Here is a 27140-nt window from a genome sequence, read left to right on the forward strand (position 1 = left end):
TTTTACCCAATTGCAAGTGTCTGAGTCCACATACCTCTATGTTCATTGCCACCCCTGAAAGGAATCCTAATGATACTTTCAGGTCATGTCAAGATCACCAAAGATCAGAACAGTAAAATCCAAAAATAGTACAGCAGTTTTTGGTCTTTGCTTTAGCTCTCTTCTTCAGAGACCCCGAGCCTCTTCAGCTGCCCCCAGCACTGGCTACAGGTGTCCCTGGGGCTGGCAGGGGGTGGCATTCATAGAAGTTTTGGCTTGTGTGGTATCTGCGTGTCCTTCCTTCACCTCTCACAGGCAGGATCGTTCCTCTTGTTTCGTCTGCAGGGCAGACATGAGCCGCCAACCCCGCCCTTTGCACGGCCATGTCCATTCACTTCTCCCCACCCCACCCCGACTGCTTCGCCCCACCTTTTGTGGCCGGCAAAGCTAGCCAGATGACCCACGGGAAAGGGAAAGGAGGTCAACGGCTTTAGTGACTCTTTACTGCACCCTCCTTGTTTTAGAATGCAGTTATCCTTGTGACTAATCATGGTCTAGACCAAATGAAATCTTAGTGTGGGTCACATGTTCCTCTACTCAGGATCACCCCTCTCGGTACCCCTAGATTTCTGAGCCAAACGCTCGTGCTTTTTCTGTCTTCCCTTCAGTGAATTCTTTCTGAGGAGGCCCCAGGTTTATTAGTGTAAACATGCAGATGCATAGTGAGTTATGCACAAACTATGTGGGTGCACGCTGGCCCTCTATGTATGCACTAAATGAGCCAGTAAAGGGGCTTACCTGGGAAGTCCTTGGACCAGAATTCACCCTCTCTAACTTGAGAAAAGGAATTAAATTTTTCTTACGTATTTTGTGGAAAGATTAAAGACCATAGGCAGCATATTTCTAGGAACAGTGCTGAGGGTTCAACTGGAATTTCAGACTGACTGGATTTGAACCAAAGCTTTGCCTCTTACAGCTGAGTAACTTTGGACACGTGCACTGTCCTGCAAAGTCCTTCCCTCACCTGTGGCGTGGAGAGAAAGATGGTACCTACTGCATTGCACAGGGCTATTGTGAGGCCAAACAAAGTTGCTTTTGCAGATCACTCAGCATGGATAAAAAAAAATTTAAATTAGAATTATTTTAGGCCATCCACATAGTCCTTGTAAATGTGTTGGAAGAAGAAATGAGGGGCCAGCCTCGTGGTCAAGAGGTTAAATTCACATGCTCTGCTTCAGCGGCCCAGGGTTTCGCCGGTTCAGATCCTGGGTGTGGACGTGGCACCACTCACCAGGGCATGCTGAGGCAGCATCCCACATAGCACAACTGGAGGCACGCTCAACTAGAATATACAACTATGTACCTGGGGGGATTTTGGGAGAAGAAGAAGAAGAAGAAGAAAAAAAAAAGATTGGCCACAGATGTTAGCACAGGTGCCAATCTTTAAAAAGAAATGCATCAAAATGCTCACATTGATATTTCTTGTTTATTGAAAATTTTATGGGATTCTGTGTTCAGACCACTCTGATTTTTCCCATTTTTCCAGGTTTTCAGTAAAAAGAGGTACTCTCCCATATCAAATTAATACTAATAAGTTTGTTTATTAATCCTAACATATTACATGTATATAATTAATTAGTTTATTAACACAAAGAATAACAAAGCAGAAATTGAAATTTATAACTGGAGTTGAATCAGTGATCAATGGTTAAGATATCAAAATAATTTCCATAAGATTGATGTTGTGGACCATGACCTAGAGGGCGCCTGGCAGGTTACCTGTGCCCCAGGTGACTCACAGAGAACACAGTGAAAGAGCTCTGAACCCTAGAGAGAATATTAACCCCATGGTCAAGAAAGGATATGACAGTTGCTAACCTTTCATAGTAGTAAATGGCAGAGCTTGGTTTCAAGTTCAGGGCTTCTTACTCCAAGCTTAGTTATTTTGACAACACCTCATTCTATCACTAGATCTTTCATTTTAGCTTTAATAAATATATAATTCTTCCATGTATTTTTTTATTTCAGTAACACTGGATTATAACATTATATAACTTTCGGGTGTACATCATAATATATTTCGAAATCTGTGCAGATTACATCATGTTCACCAACCAAAGACTAATGACAACCCACTTCCATGTATTTTTTGTTAAAAGATATTGATTCACTGATTTTTTTTCTTGTTTTTCTTATTAAGACAATTTTTTAGAGGTGTTTTAGGTTCATAGCAAACTTGAGAGGAAGGTACAGAGATTTCCCCCCGTAGTCCCTGCCCCCACATATACACAGCCTCCCCCATTAGCAGCATCTCTGGCATAGGGCACATTTGTTACAATTGTGAACCTATGCGGACACATCACTATCACCCAAAGTCCATAGTTTACATTAGGGTTCACTCTTGGTGTGTCTATTCTACGGGTTTGCACAAATATATAATGACAGGTATCATCATTATGGTGTCATAAAGAGTATTTTCACTGCCCTAAAGATGCTCTGTGCTCCTCCTAGTCATCCCTCCCTCCACCCCAGGAACCCACTGATCTTTTCATTGTGTCCACAGTTTTGACTTTTCCAGAATGTTGTATATTTGAATCATACAGTATGTATGATTTTCAGATTAACTTCTTTTGCTTAGTAATACGTGTTTAAATTTCCTCCATGTGTTTTCATGGCTTGACTGCTCATCTCTTTTAAGAGCTGAATAATATTCCATTTTCTGGATTAACATTCAGATTGGCCCTGCCTAGGTTTTTCTTCACCAGTTAACAAGTTGCTGGAAGTGTGATCCTTTCACATCAATGGTTTAGGAGGTAAAATACTTATGTTCATGCAGTAAGGAACCTACCCCACACTAGTGTCTGTCCCTTCTAGATACTGAGCTGCCCAGGAAGTAGAATCCCTGTGATGAATATTTACTGTCTTATTGACAAGAGTGAATGTAGTACCATTTACGTGGCTCTGAAAACATTTCAGTTTGTTGAATCAGCACCTGCGATGACGCAACAGCATTCTGCCTCAAGAAGGAGTATGTGGAGGGGCATCCCCAAGTTCTATCTGACTCTAATGATGGACTTCCTAGAGCTTTTGCTTGATTTTATTCACGCAAACCAGTTGTCTGCTCTATTTAAAGAACTTTGAAGACAAAACTCAGGAACAAATTCCATGGGAAATTGATACAGAAAAATATTGTATCTCCAAAATTTTTGAATATCCTACATGAACTTCTTAATGTGTATCTTGTGACTCTGAACCCAAAAAACACTAGTGGCTCAACAATAGGCATCTAAATTCACAAACATCCTGCTATTTGAATATATTAAACTATAAGATGTATAATATAGTTTTAATTATGTATAGGATACATGAGCCTGTCTTGTGTGTGTACTTCCACAAAATCTTACATCATTGAAAAGGTTTGTATCACATCAAGCAGAGTTGTTATAATGCCTTAACTTTCTCATTTGCATAGCAACAAGTAAAACACTGTAGTATGACTTTTAAAGACTCAGATATTGGAATCAGAGAAGCCTGGGTACAACACCTGGGTTTCTGTTTCTACTGGAAGCCCATGGGCAATTTGTTCGACTTCTTTATGCTTTGGTGCTCTCATCCTGAAATGAGTTTTAGTTATTCTAAAATAACATGATAAAAGCACATACCTCACAGGATTGTTGTGGAGACAGAACAAGGTGATGCTTTTAGCACTTTTTGCACAATATCTGGCAAATAATCGTGTTCTTAGACAATGTTAGCTCTCATCATCATCAGCACCAGCAGCAACAGCAGCAGCATAACCATCTTTTTCTGATGTTCTCTGACTTCGTGATTTAGGTAAATCAACTTCTTTATTTACTGTAACTACTTTATACATTAAATTTGTGAAATTTTGTCTCAATTTTTATTATGTTAAAGTATTTTTATTGAAGACAATATTAGAGGTAGAGTAAAAATCAAGCCAATGTTGATTTTGGATATTGTTTTAGGTGCTTCGAACTTGGGAGATGCATAAAGACTATTGAATTGAGCTGGGGCGTAACTATGGTTCTCTTTTAGATTATCTTGCTGTCTATTTGATCTGTGGAGTGTTGAATAAATGTGCACCGTCTATAAACCATGCTTGACAGAAGTAGGAAGGAGCAAGGGGTTCCGTGAATGGCTTCTATTTTAATTTAATTCCTTTTGTATTATAAAATAAGTTTATCCGTAATAACTGATGATTCAAAATGTCATTCTCATTTTGCTATGAATTCTTACAGGTTCCATCCATTATATGCTGTTCAACAATGAGTGAGATTATTGAGCAATATTTCCATTTATTCTTTGTACTGAAACAGCTGTTCTGATAACTTAAATACTGTGGTTTTCAGAGAGCTCAAGGCTTCACATTATTGGAATGGCTAGTGGCAGAGCTGTCTAAACAAACTTGGAAAATGTCAGAATTTATCATTTAAATGTTTTTGGACCAAAAAATGAGCTAGGTAGAAAATAAACAAATTTGTACTAATTACAAACTAACTGTATACACACATAAACAAACATTTTAGACAGATTCAGGTTTCCATGTAAGAGCAGTCATAAAAGAAATATAGAAGAAATTAGACAGACATTGCTTTGTTCTCTTTATGCTAAACAAAACTCAGTATGATAGAAAAATCACAAAAAGGAAAGATTACTATTTAATTACATAATATGTAAAAGTTATTTCTTCAAAATTAAAGACAAAGTAAGAGACAACAAGCCAGCATACATTTGCCAGAAAATAAGACAGAAAAAAGTTTAAAAAGTTTAAAAAGATTAAGATAGAACACACCATAGAGACTAGAACACACTATAGCCTAAATTTAGGAAAGAAGGAAAAAAAAAGACAGGAACTATTCATAGGAAAAAAAAAATTCAGACGGTGATTAACGCTGCCCCCTGTATTTCCAGTTTACTTGCTGTGCGCCCTGACCTTGCCATCTTCACCTCCGACCCCATCCCCTTTCCCCGGAACCTGGAAATACAGTCATCCTCATCCACTTGCCTTTTCCAGACACATTTGTAAATGGAAGTCAGATCATTTTTCCTCTGCTCAGATGGTTTTCTCTCTCCAACAGAATAAAACAGTGGGCATCTTTCCAGTGGCCTGTTCTCTCTCTGGCCCCATCTCTCCCGACTCTCTCTCTCATTTGCTCCAGCACATCCAGCTTCCTTGCCCTTCCTCAGAACCCCAAACACATCAGCTCCAGAGCCTTTGTTCTTGCTGTTCCCCCTTATCTGAGACCCCTTCCCCCAGACACCTAGGCATCTCGTTGCTTCTCTCCCACTTCCTTCTGTTCAGATATCCTGTAATTAGATCACTTTCCCTTACCACTATCACTTATCACTCATGTTATTTATCATGGTCTCCAACCGTAAACAAACTTAGTGTTCAAGTGTAAATGAATGTTAAGTATGTTGGTGTATATTCATATTATGAAATGTCATGTAGCCATTAAAATCGATGTTTTAAAATGATTTTAATTACATGGTAAAATAATGACAATGAAATATTGAGTAACATAAGAAAATATGATACCAAGTATGGTGCAAAGTAAGCTCAAAATGCATAAATAGCATATGCATAGCAAAATCCAGGGAAAGATGCTTAGCAAAAATGTTGAGTGATTATCCCTATGTTGTAGGATTGGGAATAATTTGCGTTTTATTTTTAAATTCTTCTCCAGAAAATTTTTGGAGAAAAGAAATCATTATTAATTTAAATAATGAAAATACCCCAAACCTCACTAAAGATCTCCATAAAATCCCAAACATGTTCAGCCCCATGTTATAAAAAGTAAAGAAAGAAGGAAAGAAACGTACGCCCAGATCCCTTCCAAGTGAGCAGAACCTAGGTGAGGCAGAGCTGGGAGCCAATTGTCTCTGCAGGTCTTCTGAATTCCTCCAGGCCTGAGTGGCAGGGCAAAGGGTGAACGACAACTGGCTTCAGGTCCAAACACTTTATCTAGCACATCACAGGGCAAGTCCCTCACCGCTCTCTGTGCCATCTTTAGTGAGGAGATTTTGAGAAACAGAGACAACGCTTATAGTGCAGCTAGTACCAGCCCTGGCAACAGCTGCACTCCATGATGCTGGAATCCAGAAGGACACTCTCAGGGACACACTGCCATGCGGAGACGGAGCAGACCCTGAGATGGCCATGTGGGAAGTCCCCGTCAGCATAGCAGGAGCTTTCTCTCACCTTTCCGACGTCAGTCCTACTGCCCTTGTCCTTAGGAGTAACAACGTGCATAAATGTGCTCCACACCAGTGTTTTACGAAGACGGATTTCTCCTTTGGTTTTTCCAATGTTTCCTCCATCCTCTCAGCCCCCCAAAATGCCTGGGTTCCAGGAGTGAATGGATTTATAAGAATGAAATGAAACACATCTCCTCCGAGTCTCCATGAGGTGGCACAGGTTTTGAAACATTTGTGAGGGCACGTGGAAGTGTGTGGTTATTCACAGGGTTGTTTAATGAATGCAATTCTCTGTTAAACCTACGGTGATGTATGGACAACTTTACAAACGCTTCACTTTTATCTTTTCTTTGTAGACAACTTCACAAATGCTTCACATTTATTCTTTAAAATGACCCATTATCCTCTTCTGCCCCATTGATGATGTCATTCTGTTGATTAAGATGCTGGATGATTCAATATCCAGTGCTTTCCAGAGGTTTCTGGACGTACTGCAGCTTGTAAGTACTGCTAGGGTTCAGTGTTGCTATTCAGTAAAACTTTGTTTACCCTTTGGAAATAGTTTATAAATGTCAAATCTGTTAGATTGTTCTTGAGAAAGAGATGTGAAAAGAGTGCCCTTGAATTGATAACACATTTGGCTCAAGAAACACTCAGAAGGTGTACATCCAAGTGCAGCGGTCTGTCTCCTTCCAAGGGATCGTCTTGAGGAATGTGTGTATGTGTGTGTATATATATATTTATTCATCCTTTCTCAAAATACCTTTATTTATTCCTTCTGAGTGTGGTCTCAGAACATTGAGAATTACGTTAAAATTCTAGCTGTGCCTTTTAGTAAATACAGGGAAGTTGCTTAGACTCCTTGGCTCACGGTGGCTCATCCACCAAACAGGACACCACATGGACACTCTGGGGATGATAGCAGGGAGGGACACGGCTACCCAGGGATGGCAGCAGGGGAAGCACATGGGTACGTCAGGAAAGTAGGGGGGTGACATATGAATACTTAGGGACGGTGGCAGGGGTGATACACGAATACTTAGGGACAGTGACAGGAGTGATACACGGGTATTTAGGAAGGGTGGCAGCAGTAGTACTTAGGTCCTCTAGGAACAGTGGCAGGGAGGTACAGGGGTACTTAGGGAAGGTGGCAGGGGTGATACACAAATACTTAGAGAAGGTGGCAAGAGTGAAAGATGAATACTTAGGGACAGTAGCAGGGGTGATACATGAGTATTTAGGGAGAGTGGCATGGGTGATACATGAATACTTAGAGAACGTGGCAGCGGTGATACACGAGTACTTAGGGAAGGTGGCAGGAGAGAAAGATGAATACTTAGGGACAGTGGCAGGGGTGATGCACGGGTACTTAGGGACAGTGGCAGGGTGATGCACATGGGTACTATGGGATGGTGGCAGGGGTGATGCACAGGTACTTAGGGACAGTGGCAGGGTGATGCACAGGTACTTAGGGACGGTGGCAGGGATGATTCACAGGTACTTAGGGACAGTGGCAGGGGTGATGCACGGGTACTTAGGGACGGTGGCGGGGTGATGCACATGGGTACTATGGGACGGTGGCAGGGGTGATGCACAGGTACTTAGGGACAGTGGCAGGGTGATGCACAGGTACTTAGGGACAGTGGCAGCGGTGATGCACATGGGTACTTAGGGACAGTGGCAGGGGTGATGCACATGGGTACTTAGGGATGGTGGCAGGGTGATGCACACGAGTACTTAGGGACGGGGGCAGGGGTGATGCACAGGTACTTAGGGACAGTGGCAGGGGTGATGCACAGGTACTTAGGGATGGTGGCAGGGGTGATACACAGGTACTTAGGGACGGTGACAGGGGTGATGCACAGGTACTCAGGAAGGGTGGCAGCAGTAGTCCTCTGGGAACAGTTACAGGGAGGTACAGGGCTACTTAGAGACAGTGGAAAATGTCCTGTGTCACCACTGCTCTTCCTTTCCTGGCCACGGCCAGATGGAGAGATCGTGTGGACAGAGAGGAGGCAGCTCGCGCCCTGTCCTCCTCATCTGCACAGTCGAAATAGGTAATTCAGAGTCTTGGATCCTGGAATCTGTAAATACTATGAAGGTAATTTTCTGAGAAAATGAAACTTGCTTTTATGTTTTAACTAAACATTTTATCAGTCTCACATCTAATTTGGTATTTTCTAAAATCTTAGTTTACTGATTCCCAGGACTTTTCCTAAAGGACGAGCTGGTTTATCCACAGAGCAGGTTGCTGCCAGGTGCTCTCTGAAGGTCACCGATACTCTTGGCTGGAAAGGTCTCCCTCACACACTTTCTCTTATTTCCTCCAACTAGAAACCTGCCCGCGGGGTTCACTCTTCTTTCAGAAAGCCGTTATTAACTGCCCGTTAGCTATTGGTCCACTTAATAGCTGACAACTGAGGAGCTCACTGAGACTTATTCTGACTGTGTAAGTTACACGCCTTCCTCGTTTCTCATAAGAAAGACAGGATTCACCTCATTTTGTAGACAGATATCCAAGATCAGTGGCATGGGAGCCACGCAGTCAGGGTTTGAACTCAGCCTCCAGAGCTGCGGCTCTCTTTGGAGTCACTTTGCCAACATGTAGCAGGAAACCTGGGCGGGACCTTGGACAGCGGTGGGGTCTGGGGGTGTGCAGCGAGGAAGAGGAGGGGACAGAGAAGAAGGGCCCTAGGGGGAGCGGGCAGAGCCTGGTGGTGGAGGAAGAAGCTGGCGGCCCTGAGGGGGGGCAGGGGTGTGGAAGCAGGAGGGCGACATGGCCACACGGGGTCCCGGGGTGGGTGGGCGGATGTGAAGTGTGAAGAGTGCCCTGAGTCCCTTCAAGCTCTCAGCTTAAGTTCTCCCTCCGCAGTGAAGCCTTCTCTGAAGAGCCAGGCTGGGAGTGGGCCACTGTCAGAGGACGCTCACCTGCTTTCCAGCCACAGCGCCGACTGCAAAGGCCCGTCGACTTGACTATGCCATCCCTGTACTGTTTGTTCCATGAAGACGGCCACCACGTATGTCGCTAATCAGTGTATTTCATACACCCCCGAGAGCACTTGGCTTACACACAAACCACACGTACCACACACATACACCACACACACACCCGACACACACCACTAATACAGATATATACACACACCACACATATACACCACACGCACACTCCACACACACCACTGACACAGACATATACACACACCACACATATACACCACACACACATGCGCCATGAATATCCTAACACATATACACACATACTACACATATATACCACACACACATACACCACACACACAGCACAAACACACACACCTCACACCTACTATGTGAAAGAACAAATGATGCAGAAATTAGTAATGAACTAACCTTGGTTACTTCACAATTCACTGTGCTTCAAATATCATATTCCCTGAATTATTAACAATTGTTACCTCTCATTTAAGAAACATTGCCCATGAGTCCACATTTATTACTGAGTAAATGAATAAATGGGAAGGGAGGGTGCAGATCTCCTGCACAGAAGGAGATGGAGTTTACCCACCCCCCCCCCCACCTTGAGGTAGGCTGTGCTTGGTGATGTACACCCAAGGAGTGGACTGTGGGAGGAGGAAAAGCATGACTCCACCATGAGAAGTCTCGCCAACACTACTTGGGCCAGGTGAGCCAGGTCAGAACGTAGTGCGAGGGCCATAGAAGGGTTGACAGCATGCCTAGCATCATGATATGATGAAAGACCATATCTGTGGCCTCCTTCCCCAAAACCAATAACCCCAGGCTAACCATAAGATAAAACATGAGAGAAACCCAAATGGAGGGACATTCCGCAAAATACCTGACCAGCACTCATCAAAATTGTCAAGGTCATCAAAAACAAGAAAATTCTGAGACATCACTGACTAGAGAAGGCTAAGGAGACAGGAAGGCTAAATGTAATGTGGGGTCCTGGATCTGATCCCAGAATAGAAAACAGACTTTAGGAAAAAATAAAGTGTGCAGTTTAGTTAATAGTAAAAAACAAAACTACATAAACATTGGCTACTTAATACACTTTTCCGGCTTACTTTAAAGATATTAATTGTGAGTGGCTACTAGGCGTAAATTCCTGGGGCAGATAAGCTTGTGAATCCGACATAGTCATAGCTTCTCACTGTTTTGAGGAGACAAGCCATGAACAGCCTTAACCAGAAAATAGACTTCCTGGAGGAGGTGATCTCCACGTTGACCTAAAACTTCAACTTGAAGTAAGACGAGAGAGGCAGCAAAAATCCAACTGAGGAAGATATGAGTGGTGGAAAAGAAAACAGACATTTTATGGAACATTCTGGAAACAAGCAGTCTTACAATAGAAGAGCATGAGGGACAGGTGTACACCTTTGTGGTTTGTGATCACGTGATTTAAATGCTCTTTCCAAACTAAAACAAAAGCTGTAGGGATGCTGGAACTGTGTGAGGTGTGCACACCATCACATGCTCAGTTCCTAATGCAGTTTATAATCTCACAGTCGCTCCTTAAACATATGTGCTGACATGAAAGGGAGGAAAGAAGACAGAGGGGAAGGAAGGAATGAGAAATCAGTTGCCTGAGGCAGGTTTTCAGGATCCTGAGCTCCTTGCTAGGTATAGGTAGGCACTTCATCTCATGAACCAGGGGAATAAAGGCAATCTTTAAGCTAGAGCAAGTTGCACTCCTCTAAAATTAAATGGTGCACTTTTCCTTCTTTTATGAAGTATATTGGCTGGTAAATATTTGCTTCTACAAATTCCTCATGAAATGTTGTCATTTGCTGCTACAAGTTTGTTCACCAGCATTTGCAGATTATAAAACAAATGTTGCAGATGAATATTAATAAGAAAGCATGAAAATATTATTTTAAGATATTTTTACTCTGATTTAGATATATATATTTATATACTCTGCTTTTTTAGGTTTTATATTTTGCATTAGCAAGATTTCTTGTTTGAGTGGTTGAATAAAACTTGTCCATTTGTGACAGAATGTCATAAAGAAAATCTTCCCCTCAAATAAGCAGATTTAAGCCACTCATTTAGGAATTCAGGAGCCCAGGGACAAGCCAGTGTGAAAGGTCAGGCAGCCTTAATGGTGGTCCAGGTAACCATAAGGGCAGTATTGGTAGCAGTGGAGGAGTGGGTGTTGTTTTGGGGGAAATAAAAGTATTAGGCTCAAGAATGTGGGAGAGAAGTATAGAAATAGACAGTTAGAGTAAACTTGGATCAGAGATCTTGCCAAGGACTAGAGGTTAGGAACTGAATATGTCCCATTTTAGTTTAAAAAGAGAGGGAAGGCTTTCCAGTTCCAGGAATATGGTGGGTCAAATGTCCAGAAGCACTTTTATTCATTTAGTCACTAAATACATTTATTAAGTATACTAGTATGTCTAGAAATGAAGGATGCAGCAGTGAAGAGAAGAACAAAAAATCTCTATCATCCTGAAACTTGATTTTTAGCAGAAGACTTGAAATACAATATTAACAAAACAGGTAAGTAAAATATATGGTGCATGGGAATTTGATAAATGTTATGCAAAAGAAACAGGTCAGAGTAAGAGGAATTGACAGCAGTCTTTGGAATGGGAGATTTGCAATTTAAATGGATGACAGGGTAGGATCCACGGAGAAGCTAACTCAACTAGAATCTGAGGGAGCTAAAACACTGAGTCTTAGAGATATTTGCAGGAAAACCCCTGAAACAAGAGCTTGCTCAGCATGCTGGAGGAATGGAGAAGAGGCTGAGTGCTGCCCCAGCAAAGCTGGAAAGACAAACGGGAAAAAATAATGGCAGAGCCCAGATTATAGGGGTCTTCCTAGGTTATATTAAGAGCTGGGGCTTCTACTCTGAAAGAAACAGAAAATCCAAGGAGGTTTCTGAGCACAGGCATGACCTGATCGGACACAGGTTTTACCACGGTCAGTCTGAACGGGATGCTGGGAGGGATTTTGAGTAGGGCACAGGTAGAGTAAAGAGACCCTTTAGGAGGCTGTTGGAGTTCTCCAGGTAAGGGATGGAGGTAGCTTGAATAGGGCGGTCATAGTGAAAGGCATAATAAGTTATGGCAACATATTGTCATCAACATCAACAGGATTTCCAGATGGGTTAGATGTGGATTGTGTGAAGAAGTGATTTGTATTGAATATGAGAAGAAATCTGAGTCAGAATAGTCCACTGAGGTGGAGAAAATGTGAAGAGAGTAAAAATAAGAGAAGCTAAGGGAAGAAGTCTCCAGAAGGAAAGAACAAGTTGATTGTGTTAAATGCTGCTGACAGGTCAAGTGAGATGAGAGCCCAGAATTCACTGCTGAACTCAGCAGTGCCAATGTTATCAGTGACCATGACAGGAGCGACTTCTTGGATTGAGAAGAGCAAGTCTAAGACAAAGCCATAAGAAAGGAAGTGGAAACAGAAAAAATAGACAACACCTTCGAAGAGTTCCACTGTAAAATGAGGTGATATTAACAGAGGAAGTGCAGTCAAACATATGTTTAAATGTGTGAAAGAATAAAATTCGCATTGACATACTGATGGGAATAATCAATTCTAATTATAGAATAATCAATTCTATAATAAAAGACCTAGGAGAAGGAGGTGACAACGGGTGGACTAGACAATATCACCTGAGTAGGTGAGCGATGGGTTCTAGTGCAAAAGCAGAGGATGGGCTCAAGATAGGATCACAGAGAGGAAAGAGGTACAAGTGGTAGGCAGTGCTGAAGAGCGTCAAATGCTGCAGAGGTCTGCTAAAGCAATTTCTGATGAACAGTCCACTAGGTTTAGTTGTTAGAATGGTATAAATAGCCTTAATAGATGTAGTTACCATGGGATTCTTGGGGAAAAAGGCAAGTTAAAAGAAATTTCAGAAAAATATAAAACAAGTATAGACAACTCAAGAGACGTGGTTATAAAGGGAGAAGGAAGTTCAAGTAATAATGCAACTTGGCAGCAGGTTTGGGAGAGGATTCTTTATGTTACTGGAGTAAAATATAAATGACACACAATTCACTGTTTTAACTGTTTTTAAGTGTACAATTCAATGGCATTAAGTACGTTCACATTGTTGAGCAACTATCAAAACCATCCATCTCCAGAATTGTTTCATCTTCCTAAAGGGAGAGAGGATTCATTTGAAAGGAGGGAATTTAGGTATAAATGTACATCAAAAGGGAAGCATTTGGTTGACAGGAAGAGTTTGCAGATGAGAGAGTTTGTGAGAGAGAAAAAGAAATGGATAGAAGCATGGACAGGTGGATAGACAGATGAGTAGATGAGTAGATGGATAGATGGATGGACAGGTGGATGGATCGAAGGATGCATGGGTGGATGAATAGGCAGAAGGAAGAGGAGGAAGTGAGGTGGATAAAGGAATGGATGAATGGATTATGGTGCTAAGATATAGTCTGGTAAGTAGAATGGGATTCAAGCATAAAGGCAAAAGTTAGGCAAGGAAATGGAAAGAAAAAATTAATATCTTCTAATTTTAGAAATACTAACTAATATACTCCCAAGGCAGACAATGTGTGTTGTCAAACATAATCCTCATGAAAACCATGTGTGGTAGTTATTATTGTTCTCCTTTTACTAATAAGGAATCTAAGGTTGACGGCATTTAAGAGTTTACCCTGAGTCACACAGCTACTAAGTGTTATAGTTTGGGTTTGAGCCCACATATATTTAATACCAAAGGCTGATCAGGAGGTGTTGTCCACAATACCATGTTTTCCTTTGTCCATTCCACAAACATAATAAACATTTGTAATGTGCAGGGGTCATAACACATGGCCGGACATTTGGAGATGAAAATGATTAGAGTCCTTATTTATTTTTTCCACTTTGGACTTGTTCATTTTGGCCGTATCCACTTACATCATAAATTATCAACTCTCTAAAGTTGGCACCTAAACCTGTCTCTCCAATTCATCCATTTAATCCATTGATTTAATTAATTAATAACACACTTATTCAAACCACAAATATTCATTAATTCCAGTAGGCTTTTCACTGCTGACTTTGTGTCAGGCATTGCATTGAACAGGAGGAATCTATTGGTGACTGTTATTAGCATATTTTCTACCGGGATGATGTTAAATGCCTTTCATGCTAAGTTCATACAGGAAGGAAGGGAGGGAATAGAAAGAGACCATGACGGGGAAATAGACCCAGATTCCCCCTTCCTTCTGTCGGAAGCCTATCTCTGCAGATACTGAGTTTAAGGGATCTGGCAAACTTAGGTCCTCTCTGAGCCAGCTGTAATCTGTGATAGGTCTGCTCTGAAGAGTAGAAGTGGCCCTCAGCCATATGACTTCTGGAAAATGATAGTTCTTAGTGCTAGGGGAACACTGGGGAAGAAGGGGCTGCCTTGAGGAAGGGATCTAATAGGAAACAGGTGAGAGACTTAAGCTGTTCAGTCTGTGGTGGGGCTGGTCTCTAGCCTCCATGGGAAGGAATTGTAACAGGATCTAAGAGCCAGAGTTTAATGCCTTCTAAGTACCCAGGTCACACATAGAGAAGTCTAGAACTAACTAAACTGAAAGCTAGTGTCCTCCAGAGTGCCAGGGCGTTCAGTGTCTCCCCAGACAGTGAACCCACTATGAAATGCCCTGGAGCGAATGGAGATGAGGACTAATGTTCTTTCAATTCCTTTGAGCCAGGGTCCTGTCTGTGGAAAGCTGAGAGTGACTGCCATCACTTGGGAAAGCTCAGAGCTGAGTGTGGAGATGGGCAGGAAAGGCCCTGCGCACAGCAGCATGCTGGGAAGCACAGTGGGAAGCCACAGTATGTTCAAGGAAACACCAGCCATTCCACGGGACCCCTCAGAGCTGCCTTTCCAGGGATCCTGCCTCACTAATGGATCCTGTATGACTTTCCTGATGGAATGCCCTAGAAAGAGAGACATTACAAATACGCCTTAATAAAAACGCTCAGGAGAAAATATTGAGATGTGCATTAGCCCAGGTCCTGAGATATGGAGGCCAAGTGGGGAATAAAGATTCAAGGATTTATTAGGACAAACACATGTGAGGACAAATGGGGAGGGAGCGGGAAGAGGCTAGACGATCCTCCAGAGCACAGAGCAGGTCTGACCCTGAGTAAAGGAGGGAGGCAGGAGCGAAGCTGGTGTGAGAGCCCCCGGCTGCAGTAGGGTTCTAAGGAAAGTTTGCAGGCTTCCAGGGAGTCCTGGAGCCCAAGGAGGCCTGCATCTTCCGAGGAGGCCGGCCTTCTCTTACCTGCCACACTCAGTCCCTGGCCTGGAGCAGCCTGTGGATGTCAGAAGGTGCAGCTGGAGCAGGGGCCAGTGAGGTTCAGCCCAGGGTACTCTCAGGGCTACCATGGGAGGTGAAGGCCACTATGTAACATTATTTCATCTTCTTGAAGCATCTGCTGCTCCGTTGAAGAGTCCAGATACTTTGTGAAATAGTACATCATATGCCTGCACACCTCTGCTTGCAATGAAGAGGGAAAGTGTTATTTCTTAGCAGTTAGATGAATAAACTGAGACGTTGTTGAGTGGCATGAATAATCAATACTAATCTTACAGAAGACATAACTAGAATCCACTTCAGAGTTCTGGTTTCTAAAATAAAAATTTTAACCAAAAATTTGTATGTTTAAAAATAGCAGGAAACTGGAAAATTGTATCCTTAACAAAATAAAGCTATTATTCTATAATTTTTAACCTAGTCCCATAAAATAATGTGTCCCAAGTTTGATATTGTTATGTAGTATGTTATGTAGTATGACTAACACAGTATTGGGCATGTTGTTTAGCTAATAATTTTCTCTTGCATGGAGCAGGAACTTACAAACGCATGTATAGGCTCATATTCTCACATGTGGAATAATTTTTTTAATTTTTTTGCTATTAGAACGTACTAGAATAATCTGCTAGATATAATGGGGGCCTCAGCAGGAAAATCATTTATTTTTTTCGTGATAACTGAACAAGTAAAGATGGTGAATACTATTACCACAGATATGTTTCTGGAATGTTTTCCAGGTGCCAAAATGATTTTTAAATTTGTATACATTTGCATAGTTGGTGAACAATTTTAGTCAATCAAAAAATGAGGCAGCGGGAGGGCAATTACATAAGAGAATCAAATCTTTTTTTTTTTAAGTCAAATCTAGATGGTGTAATCCAGCATTCTGCCTAATGGATGATGACAGGGCAGTGATGCCAAGCCCCACACTAGCTGAGGCGTCCATGCCCTCCTTCCCCAGTCTGTGTTGATTAGCTTGCCTGCCAGTTAATAGCATGGTTGTGTTTTACACAGGAGCTGCCAAAGAGGGGGCCCATTCTTCACACATAAGAGCAAATAAAATAGTTGTAAAGAACAGTATTTGCAATAGTAAGGATTCTAAGAATATATCACTTCCCACTGCAGGTCCAATAGTTAACTGTTTATTTCCTCTTGGTTTTAGATGCAGGCTAATCTCTTAGCTGGGTTTGACTAAAGATATGTGACCTTGATATGAACGAGCTTTGCTCTCAACTTCACAGTCACCAATGGGGGTATCATGGGATATGCTGGACCCACATTTGCATCCTCAAGTTTATAGGGGCTGCAAACACGCCATAATTAATGGACAGTTTACTCTGACAATCCATGAAAAAAACATTTCCTCAGTTTCATACTTTTTTTTTAATTGGACAGAATGTTCATAAATGAATTACTGTCCATATTCAGCTGTGTTTTTCAACCTTGGAAAGCATTTCTTGGGAGAACTGATTTAATTAATTATGAAGGGATAGGTTGCTTGGACTTTTTGAAGCAAATATTAATTTGTAAAGACTCGTGTGTCCCAAGCTGGGCTGTCAAAACACTTACTCAGAAAATATGAAATCAACATACGTAATTTCTCAATTCTCAACAGGAGGGAAAAGAGGACTGCAATGAATTCAGCCACAACTACCTACACGGAAATATTGAAATTCATCTTATTTTCACCCAGACCTTACACATTTCACTTGGAATGGATATCACAGAGACTGTGCATATATGTGTTCCGATTAGAAGTAGAAAAATCTATCTTCCTTTTTTTTTTAGGTCTCAGAACAGGGAGTCTGAGATTACTTAAAGCAATTAAGCCCTGCTGATTATAAGTAGATGTCAGTTTCTAATAAGTAAGTGGAATGTTTCCAAGCAAAGTCTGTTTTGAGAAGACAAGATTCTTCTCTGTGGACCATTCCCTTTTAAATGGAGGAAATTTTCGTTGAAGCAAGATTACTGTTGAATTAAAAAGACCGTGTAGCATGTGGCTCAGTGGCCCACAATCTGTCATGCTTTTAGGGATGCATGAGATGGGCTGAGTTTATCTCTGTGCATCTTCTGCACAGGTGGTCAGCCGCCCAGTTTAAAGGCACCACTGAGCATGCATCTACCCCACCAGGTGGGGGCCTTCCACCTCCCATTGATGTGCAGACATGGTGAGCAGGCTTGGGGTGCAGCCTGGGCATCGGTCCCCTGATTTCAGAACATTGGCTTTATCTTCTCACTGAACATCGTACTGCAGCTGTCAGATGGTCTGCATTTTAAATTCTGTTGCCTGTCAATCATGGGCAAATGAAGAGAAAGAGCTCAACCATGAAACCGGGAGTTCTGGGGAGAAGGGAGGTTTGCATTTTGCAGAGGACGCTCAGCTACTGGACTTGGTTTTGATTTGCTCCAACATAGACAGTTCCTTTTGTGTTAAAATGTGTTTTAAAGACTCTGAGTCCACAATAAAATCAAACAGCGAGAAATAGAAGAATTGAGGGAATAGAGAAAAATCTGAGAGTCAGGAAGCAGACCTAATTCACCAAAGACCAAAGGGCCAGTTTTCCCCAGTGCGGGTAGTGTGCCCAAGGCTGCCTCTTTACCGAAAGGGAGCCGTAAGGATGCACAGTCCATGTTAAAGATGGAGAGAAATTCTTCAATACAGCAATAATTTGAGATGGGGTTGCTGCTCCCTTTAGTTTCACTGATTCGAGGACTAAGCAACTCCTTTCCCTTTTTGTCTCTCACCTGTTGAGGATCTTTGAGGACATGTCTGTTGAGGTGGAGAGCTCTGGCGAGGACAGGGATGTCTTTGTGAAGCCTCCCCAGACCCAGTTCTCTGCTGCAGGATGCCCCAGCTCAGTGTGCCTTCTGCTGTCTTTCTCGCTGCCAGATGGGGTCAATCGTTTAGAATTCGCTCAAACTCCAATTAGAGGTGTTGAAAGTCCACTGCAGTAATGTAAACCACGTCCTCAGTGCATTCTTTTAAATAACATTTTGAAAGATGTTTTATGGAAACTGCTCTTCTTTCCCTGGGACCCATTCTTATGTATTAATGTGAACTGACCTTCCAATGCAGTAATCTATTTCAGGACCAAAGTAGCATTTTAGTTCTATAACACCCTTTTACTGGAAAAAAAAAATAAAGGGGGGGGGATGTATTTTAGGAATAAACTTTATGTAGATTGTATGAGCTGGGCAGGACCGACATGGAAATGATATGCATAGAAGTGTGTGAGGGAGTTGACATTTTTTTTAAGTAGATATGATTCTATTTCTCTTACACAGATAAACGTAGACAAATTAAAAAATACAAAAAATAATTATTTTGAACTAAATAGAAGGCTACAAAACAAAGAAACCACTGTTGATAGCATATTTCCTATGAGAAATTCTGGATTTAACTCACAATAATGTTTTTGGTGTAGCTGATACATATTGTCAAATTGCTATTAAACAGACTAACTAGTTGCATCCTTCCACAAGCAGTGCGTGGGTGGATCCATTTTACTGCCTTGCACGCTTATCACATATCTGCGTGCATGTGTGTGTGTGATTATGCATCAATGTATTCTGAATTGATAAAATACAGTGTTCTGATTTCTAGCAAAAGTGAGCTTTTGTTTAAGCAGTCTTGCTTTTTGGAATCATCTGTTCATATCTGCTCATTTATGGAGGCTTTAGTGGTTTTCATACAGAGGTGCCTGAGTTCTTTATATATTAACCTTTACATGCTTTAATTTTTACTAATTTGGTTAATTTTATATAAAGTTTTACATTTGTGTAAATTCAATTTTTAACTAATTTTCTCTTTTTCATTTCTGCCATAGCTTCTAAGATTGGATAAGAGGTAGTATTCTAATGAGATAGAAATAGTTGGCAGCATTCTAAGGCAAGCCTACTTGTACCAGCAGAAGTCCACCTTATGTCAGGGCACCGATCTGCCATGGGATGGTGCACATGATCTTACTCAGATGGCATCTGGATTTGCGTTTGTGGTCTGACACCTGATCGTCTCCCCACATCAAACTATCGGACTGACCTGACCTCTTGTCCTAATGCCCAAACATGCCTGTGTCAGACTTGTCTACACTGGGGCAGTCTTTCGTTTTCCCAGCCAGCTCCTCTGAAGGGCTGGGGTAGGATTTGGTGATTTGGTTGGCCCTGAGATAGATGTGTCATCAGATTTCAGGGTCATTTCCAGGGACATATACTCTTAGCTGAGACAGGCAAAAGACTCGGCAACTTTTAACTTCTGGCAAACTTACGGAATTATAATATTTTAGAGTTTAGAACTCTAAAATATGCCAATTAATAGTTTTTAAAATTTTCTTTTTAAAAAGTAGAGGTATTGTATCAACTAACATGTTTTCTTTTTTTCTTTTTAATGAGAGAATTAAGGCTGAGAGACATCCAGAGGATTGCCCAGGGTCTGCTAGTGAGGAAGACTGCAGTCTGGGATGGGGGTGGGCACGACAGTGTCTTGGAGGTCAGAGTGCCTTCTATCGTACCTTAGATAAGCGAGGCTTTTGGTCACATGAGGATTGACTTTGCTTTATCAGACCCCCAATCAGAGAGCCAATCCACCTGTATCCTTATGCATCAGGGACCCACAGAGACTTTTCTCCATCATAATGAGTTATAATTCTGAATTGCAAACAATACTGAAGCTGGAGTGGGAAGCAAAAACACTCTGACTGTACCTGTATAGGAATGCTTTTCATCTCAAGTCCTGATTTCTTTTTGTAAATTTGTTATCAATATAATTTCTTTCATAAGCATTGTATACTCCTCAAACTTGAAGTCTCTACAGAAGAAAAGAAGGTGAAGTGCACAGCGTTTAAAAAAAAAATGCCTCTAAGAAGTCCTCCTGAAGTACACTTATTTGATAAAAGGAGAAGATAGGTTAATTAATGCGATAAGTTTATAATAATCAAATTGTTCATAAGTTGAAACAACACACTGTGCAAGCTCAGCCCTCTTTGCTGATCCCCTGTCTGCAGAGGCCATTCACACACATGGTTGTTGGTGATGCTGCCAGAAACACACAGCTGTTCCTCCGACTCACAGAATCCACTGTCAGATTTTACTTGTGTTTAATGACCCAATTCCAGGATGTAGGCATGTTGCTCCTTTCAAAAATCCTTTCTCCCTTCTCCTTTTCCTCCTCTTTTAAGGTTTCTCATTACTCGTCTCTTTGGAAGTTTTGGATATTTTAGTGCTGGAGAAGCAGGTCCCAGGGACAGTACCACACCCCTGGGAGTTTTTTGGTTTAGTAACAAGTTTACAAAGAGTAAACACCCAGAAGATCAGGGCTACCTGAATAAATGTTTGGCTTGAAATTGGAACGCTAATGTGACCAAAATGCTGGTCTCTTGAGAGTAGCTGGAAAGGACTTGGGGGCAGCAGCCAGCCCAGTGCCGAGTACCTTTGCTACAGGTGTCCCCCAAAACAGAGGATGAACTGAAGGGACAGAGGACGTGACCTGAGGACAACTGGTGAGTACAGAGGGGAACTTCTCCACTGTTCAAATTTCTCTCTTTCAAATGACATGATCCATCAGGGCTCTAATTTCTTTACCAAAATTCCTTTTGGTAAACAAGGGCCAAGGTGCTCTTTGGGCAACGAGGACCAAGGCCCTCTCCAGAAACTTTCCCCTAAGCAATTTTCAGTCTTAGTTGGTAACATGCCAACCTGAGGAATATGAAGTGACGAAGAGCACAATAGAGCAATGGCAATTTCTTGGGCATCTACTAACACCTCTCTGTAAACTCCTTTATCTCTGAATAACAGGGCTCAAGATATCTTACTGTAGATTCATTTCACTCGTTTCTTCACTCCTTTGAAAAATGATGAATGAATGTGCAGAGAAATTAGAGTTTATAAGGCATTTTCTGGCATATATCATTTTGATTTTCATAACATCTCTGTGCGGTCCTGGGGCACACGTTGTTTCTGCGTTTTTATATGAGAGAGTTGCAGCTCAGAAGCCACGAAGGAAGTGACCTGGATAACAGGGCCACATGGACACAGAGCCCTCCCTCAGAACCAGATGCCCTTTCTCCATCCTCCAGGATCTCTCTCAAATACTCTTACATGAATTCTCAAAACACTCCCCACCTGCCCACTGTTACCTGGTTCTCATCAAGCCTCCAGTTGGCACAGCACATGGTTTGCAGTCCATCTGTAGATTCTATGATTTCCTGCAGCACCCAGTAAGGTTCCCAGTCTCTTTCCACTGGTTTTCAGTTGTTGTATCACAGCATAACACACTCTTATTATTATATGGGGTTGCAGTACCTCTCGTTGGTTTCAAATGATTTGTTTTGAGGACAATGGAATTGTGTGATGAGAAAAGGTCTCAAGATTCTGCTTTTAAGCTCATTTTAAAGAATACATTTTGTCTTTCAGGGAAAAAGAAGAATTTTATGGAGGGAGACTTTCTCCATTGCTCCTTATTTTTTGTTTGAAATGAATGTTACTTGATTCGCAAAGCCTTTGGGGATCCTCGTGTCACGGGAGACAGAACTGGAATTGAGTTCTCCGCTGGCTCGTCCAGCGGTTTGCTATGAAACCTGGAAAAACCACAGTATCCACTCTGTTTATTCTTCTGTAAAACACAGGTGTTGGGTGAGAGGGTGGGTGGGGTTGAGATGTATCAAACTGAGCAATTTTCTAGGTGTCTCTTGCCCCTATGGCAATGTTTTCCTTCCCACTCCTTAAGACTTGATGCCATTTAGCGATGCCTATCAAGTTCCAGCCCCATCCTGCTCCCCTGATCTGCAGAACTCATCAGCTTTGGTCTCATTCTCTCAAAACCTGCTACCTTGACAAACTGAATTAGCAATCACTTCTTGAAAATACAGATTGCACAGTCTTCACGCTAGATGTGTTAATTTCAACTGTCCAGATATGAGGCATGGAAATTTTATTTTTTATCCAATGCATGGTTTCCCTTCAGTTTCCTTCAGTTTACCTTAATCCAAAAGAGAAGATGATGTGAGGTTTTAGGCACCTCTAGGTTTTAGGCACCTCTAACAGAGTTTCTAGAGTTTCATATTTTTTACATGTTGGTATTCTTCCCTTGAAAGATGCTGTGTCTGGAGCAAAACAGACCCAACACAACTTCATGAGAAATTTAGATAAATTCAGAAGACTGAGACTGTTTTTACTTCAGAAATCCTTGATAAACTCAAAACATGGGAATGGGTTTCACCAGTGCCCATTTCCCAATCCTCCCGACAGCAGGAAGGCAGTCTTAAAATTGTTAACATAAATTAGCACTATGGAGTAATGAGCCGTGCTTTACATCTTAAATGAAGAAAGTTATACAAATGACTTAGAACCTGGACTGGCTCCATTAGCAGAACTCTCAGACTGGTTGAACAGAGAACTATTACCACCGTGAGGGACACTGCACAAATTCTCTCCTTGTTCTGGGTATGAATAAGCCTGCAGGAAATACTTCATTTTTACTGTCTTTGTGCCAGTGCTGTTGTGTGCACACAAGAATGAAGACACATCCTCACTGAGAATTGTATAGAGTGAACTGAGCAATTCTGAGAGCTCTTTTGCCACCAACCAGGATTTTGAGAGCAGACCTGAAGTCTGAGCCCTCTGCAGCCAGTACAGAAAACTTGAGCGATTCCTGAGCCTGCATATGTCTACATTTTTGTGTATTCCATGTAAAATAAGTTTTTTCGCATTATGAATTTTGGATCGACTGCCCACAACTCCACTGACACTTAGAAATATGTATGTCTATGCAAGCCTCCTCATTTGCAAAAACAGGTATTATATTGGTAGAATTGGTGGTATGGGGCAGGTAAGGAAAGATGCAAAACAAGTAAGATGAATTGTCCTCAGCTGTTAATAAGACTGACAATTTATTGAGAGCTTACTATCATGTTAGGTTCTGTTTTCAATCAATTATCTTAAGGCAATATTATCCCCCAATTTACAGTTGTGGAAACAACTACAGAGAGGTTAAAAACTTGCCCTGTGCCACATAACTGGTAAGGTGCTCAGTTGGGAGGAGAAGCAAGGTGGAACTGTCTCCATTCCATGTTCTCAGCCCCTTCACAGGGGTTCTCAAATGTGAATGTGTATCAGAATCACCTGGAGAGCTTGCACAACGCAGATTTCTGTGCCCCAATCCCAGTTTCTGATTCAGTTGGTCTGGTTTGGGTCTTGAAAAATTGCATTTCTGAGTCCCCAGATGCTGCTGCCATGCAGAAAATGCACTTTGAGAACCACTGCTCTATCCAATGTTGCCTTTTTAAAAATTATCATTATTATAAAATATACATAAAATTGACCATTTTTAAGTATACAGTTCAGTGACATTAAGAACATTCACACCGCTATGCAGCTGTAACCACCGTCCATCTCCAGAACTCTTCTCATCTTGCAAAGCTGAACTTCTCTCCCCTTTAAAGAACAGATCCCGATTCCGGCCCACCATGCCCCTGGCACCCACCATCCTACTTTCTGTCTCTATGAATCTGACCGCTCTGGGTACCTCATCTAAGTGCAATCAGATAGCATTTGTCCCTTTGTTCTTGGCTTATTTCACTCAGCACCGAGTCCTCCAGTTTCATCCATGTTTAGCATGTGTCAGGATTCCCTTCCTTTTTAAGGCTGAGTCATAGTCTCTTGTATAGCCATCCCACATTTTGTTGATCCCTATGTTGCCTCTTCATAGATGGCCCGTGGGACTGGAGCTACTCTCTCTAGGATGGTAATATACACCATCGATCTCTCCAGGGGTCAGGGGGTCTGGTGCCTGCATAACTGTGACGGCCCTCTGAAGAGCCCAACCTTCACTCTCGGGTCAGGCTAACCTTGCAGTCCAGCGGCTCAGACACCGATCTCCATCGCGGCTCACACTGCCCCGACTTCCTGAAGCAATGGAATGATGCTGATGGAAAGCAAAGTCTCTCCTCAGGATTGGATGTGATGGTGTACTGGTTATAGAAATTGACACTGAAAAGGCAAATTTCCATCTAAGTAACAGCTCTTTTAATGTCTCCAATAGTATTTTGAAATCTTAATAAAGGGTTTTATTTGGAAAAAAATGCGTAAGGATTTGAGGTGAATGTTTTCCTCTATTTTTCTCAATCCTTGCTAACGTCCTTTGTTAAATGTTAAGATGAATAAACAAACCTTTAGTTCATAAGAATTTTCCTAATATCTCTTTCCTGATATTCTAGCCTAAGATATCACTGAGCAATTACGCTGTACAGCAGAATCCATGTTGGTGACAATAATCTGTAGTTGAAAGAAAAGACGGATTTTCTCTTATATAACAGCAGCCTGTGCTTGTCAAAGTATGATGCAATCAGTTTTGACTTATCATATATTTACCAAGTTTTCATTTCACTTAGAAATATAGAAGGTTAGTGTTTTCCTTGAGTGAGAATTTTTAAGCTCATTTTAAGGATTTGGTGAATGCAGTTTTAAAGGAGGCATTTCTTCATGTATGCACAAGGATCTCTCTGAAGATAACTTTAATTTGCTCGAGTAGATTTCTACCACATAATTTAACCTAATTTAAGTCAGGATTTCTGTATGTGTGTGAAAATCACTTGCTGTTTAAAATCCAAAAAACCCCACAAAAGACGCAGTTTAACATTTTGAAACATTACATCATAATTGAGAACTTAATATGTAATAGGTGACAAAATTCATTGGCTTAAATGCTCGATTTTAAGATATTTTACATTTATGAATATTTTCACCAGTTTTAAATTGAATTAAGACTTTACAATTTTTTCTTTTAAATCTTTATCTTTTATGTAGACTTTAAATGCATCGTATTGAGTTGGAGCATAGAATTTGTGTTTTCACTGAATATTTTTTAACAATCTCATTGCTCGTAACCATTGCCATCAGATAGAAGGTTGTGAGCTCAGTTCTCCTCAGTGCAACAGATTCTACATCAGTCATCGGAGAGTTTCCAAGTTAGATGTGCAAGAGATATAGAAATTCTTGAATAAAATGAGAAAGCTTTAGTGTTTCCATTCTGTCCACGGTGTTATTGAAGGCTTGGGATGGATCAGTCAGGGAAAAGGATGGTCAACTTGAGATGGAGCCTAAAAAATGTGAAAAATGTTACTTTGTGCTGTAAGTTCTTTTTTGAGAAAAATGTGCATCTTTTGTTGCTCCATGAAAATTACATTTGAAAGAGAACAATTCTTGAATATTAAATAAGCACAAATCAGCAGTGAGGTTACCTTCACTATCCAAAATAATTCTAAGTGATGATGGAATTTGTGGCTAGCCCATGCAAAACTACCAATTTTGTTTCAAGTGAGAACACATCACAGTGTGACACAGAAAGGCCAGAAAAATCAGTGGATACACTTTGGAATATTCTCCTGTTTTGAAATCGGGGCTCCTGTCATCAAAATATAAATTTTTAAAAGCATGAATTTCAACTGGAATGTTTCCAAAAAGAGTGAATTTATCTTCCATCATATCAAAATATGAGGAAAGTAAGACTTAAACATCATTCTTTAGGTCAGAAGGCCCAGGGGCTTTAAATTTTTCTTTCTCAGAAGGACTGTGTTTTGTTTACACAAGTGGATAGAGGATAACACGCTTCTCCGGTCCTATCCCCTCTTCGCACAACACACTAATCGGACCTCCTCCCTCCATTCAAGCCAGTACCTCCTGGCGCCTCGTATTGGGTACATGGGAAGGAGAAAAGCAGACTCTGAAGGGTGCATCTGTTAGATGAGGGAGACGCTGAACAAATGAACATCAAATATAGAATACGTATGTTCAAATAGTGACAAGCGCCACGAAGAAACACATCCACTTTGACCATATTATTGATTAGTCAGATGTCAAGTAAGCAAACTCTTCACGTGGAAGAATCCAGTAAGGAGTTAAACTGTTAAACTCTGTGGACAGAATTTGACCTTAGTCCACAAGCAACTACCATATTCTTTATTTTTTTAATACTGCCTCTTCACATCTGATTTTAGCCCCATTCTTATGGGTCTTTGGGAAATACCACTTTCAGGTCCCATCTTCTTTCCTGGTTTTGGGGGTTGAGCCCCTGGCAGCCCTTGGACAGCTGTTTACATGGATTACCAACAGGAAGTTCAGGTCTAGTCAGCATGGCATCTGAGGAAGCATGGGAGCAAAGGCGTTCCATCCGTCTCCAAGTCAGCAGACCCCTCAGTCTACCACAGATCTGTTAGGGATCTTAAAACAGGGATTCTTAATTCCAATTCCTCGCTTGTCTGATTGGTTGCTGAGGGGGAAGTGTTTGGAGGCCTCTCCGGAAGCCAGAGAAGGTAGTGATTGTTACCTTAGACTCTTGGATGGAGGTTAGTGTCAGTTCATGAACCTGCTCCCACCCAAAAATGAAGATTCGGTGAGGATGTCTAGGATGAAATAGCTGAGGGGAAAGGGTAAGCCTAGAGATGTGAGCTAATGACTCAATCCAGAGCATTTGCCACATTTCAATCCAAGAGTTCCAAACCTTGGCTATATATTGGAATCACATGGAGAATTAAAAAAAGAGAGAGAAAAAAAAAACCTACAATACCTGTGCTCTATCCCAGACCAATTACATCTGAATATCTACCTAAGGCGGCAGAGTCCTTCACATAGATGGATGAGATCACGGTTTAAAATTAACACTCAGATGCATTCTCA

General features: G+C 41.5%; 1 long non-coding RNA gene across 1 annotated transcript; it reads left to right on the top strand.

Annotated features, from left to right (window-relative positions):
- Positions 1 to 8526: 8526 nt before the first annotated feature.
- Positions 8527 to 15889, top strand: LOC111768238 (uncharacterized). The gene is made up of 3 exons (XR_002800418.2): positions 8527 to 8647; positions 9071 to 9215; positions 14865 to 15889. It is a non-coding gene; the product is annotated as an uncharacterized lncRNA (long non-coding RNA).
- The last annotated feature ends 11251 nt before the right edge of the window (positions 15890 to 27140 follow it).

This window comes from Equus caballus, chromosome 15 (assembly GCF_041296265.1).
Source record: "Equus caballus isolate H_3958 breed thoroughbred chromosome 15, TB-T2T, whole genome shotgun sequence".
Classification (NCBI taxonomy): Eukaryota; Metazoa; Chordata; class Mammalia; order Perissodactyla; family Equidae; genus Equus; species Equus caballus.